Source organism: Argentina silus (assembly GCF_951799395.1).
Source record: "Argentina silus genome assembly, chromosome: 13".
Taxonomy (NCBI): domain Eukaryota; kingdom Metazoa; phylum Chordata; class Actinopteri; order Argentiniformes; family Argentinidae; genus Argentina; species Argentina silus.
Genome location: NC_139667.1, coordinates 15,205,459 through 15,207,473, shown reverse-complemented (window position 1 = coordinate 15,207,473; position 2,015 = coordinate 15,205,459).

Here is a 2,015-nt window from a genome sequence, read left to right as displayed (position 1 = left end):
ACTGTTGCTCTAAAGAAGCCGAGGCACCCAATAAGAGATGGAAAAATGGGTGACTATTTATCTTATTCCCAAAAAGAGCATTGGTCTGTCTTCTTGCGTCCAGCAGCGGTCTTCAGGATCTTTCCGGCTTCATGTGAAGTACATGACGAGTGAACGGGAATTTCTGGAGAGATGGAAATATGTTCGCTCCCACAACGCAGTAAACAGCGAGTGGAGCGCGAGAATGGATGTCAGCGTGTGAGACAGAAGGAGCAGTGAAGGATGCTATGGCACTGTGGGAGCCACATAGGAAGGCGGGAGTACCTCTCTCTCTCTCCTCCCTCTCTCGCTCTGTTTTTTCCTTCTTTCTTTCTTCCTCTAGCTCTATCTTCTTCTCTCACCCTCTCTCGCTCCATGTATTTTCCTTCTTTCTTTCTTTCTTTCTTTATTTCTTTCTTTCTTCTCCCTCTCTCTCTAAAATTATGGTATTTTCCCATGCACAATAGCACTTGATTTCTGTAATTAATCTCTAATCCTCCTGATTTTAAGTTGTAATACGCCTGATTGGAAGCTAATACCGTATTACGATGATGAGGTAATGTCATTAAAGTAAAAAGGGAAGTTACAGAAAAGGAAAAATGATCTGGCTGGTTTCCTCCAGTGTAGGCGGAGGGCAATACTGACAAGACAGGAGAATAAAGGAAGGAGGATAACAGATGTTGAGGAGGCAGGCAGCTTCTGGAGGTGGATGTTTATGGCCTTGATGTGATCCTACTGTACAATGTGTTTTTGATGGTTTTTGTTGCGATCTGCAATGGAGAAGATGAAGCAGACGTACTGGATCAGCAGTTTGCTTCCTCCTCCGTCTCGCTTTTTGCTGAACACACACTCTCAATCCCTCAGTGTGTAAGATTTGGCCTCAGGTCACTTCCCACCAAATAACTCAGATCCAGCTGTTGAGGACAAGTTTTCTGGCACTTTTGTTTTGCTCTAATTCTAACCCCTAGCTCCAATCCTAAAGTTACTGTATCTCCAACCCTCACCCTAACTCCAACTGAATTTTGGTCGTCTGCTTTTCTTTGTGTAGCACTAAACTAGAAGTCTGAAGCTGATTTATAAGTAAGATTATAGCATTTCTGTGAACAAACAATGCATTTCTGTGAACAAACAATGTTGCAGTTCTGATGATTGTAAACACACAGACTGGATTGGAAGTGATTTGAAAATCACAAAACAGCCTGTGTGAGAATTGTAACTACAAACCACAGTCATGGCATGGACTGACCTAATGTACTGTAGTTAATGAGCTTGGATTTGCCACCTGATATCATTTTATGAATGGCTGTGTCTGACTGATTCTCTAGCTGTAACAATGCACTGATAAGAGGCCGCGGGCACAGCCTGTGTGTGTGTGTGTGTGTGTGTGTGTGTGTGTGTGTGTGTGTGTGTGTGTGTGTGTGTGTGTGTGTGTGTGTCTGTGTGTGTGTGTGTGTGTGTGTGTGTGTGTGTGTGTGTGTGTGTGTGTGTGTGTTTGAGGGCGGTCACGCTTTCTGAGCAGTTCTACACATCCTTAATCTTTGGGGATTTTTGTTGTGCGTTAATTTGACTCAGGCAGCTGTGTGGGTAGGAACCTATGAATACCATTACTGGTATCGAAATTGAAGACTAATCAATCAAAATGAAATATGAAGCAGCAGACAGGGATTTTGGGCCAAAATCATGAGGGAAACGAGTGTTTATTGGCACAGCCACCCTGGCTTAGCATTTGTCAAAGCAGATGGAGGGATTGGAAAATGGATGGTACTCTTGTTGCCAGACACACACACACACACACACACACACACACACACACACACACACACACACACACACACTTAGCCACACATACTTTCATATGGTCATAAACACATATTACAACTTTCGGCTCCCTGTCCACTTGGTTTAGCCGTCTTTGTTTATTTCATGTCAGTTGATACCCAAAAAGGTATTCATTATTTATGTTTAGCTGAATGTATTGGAATTGATCATGTGTTTGA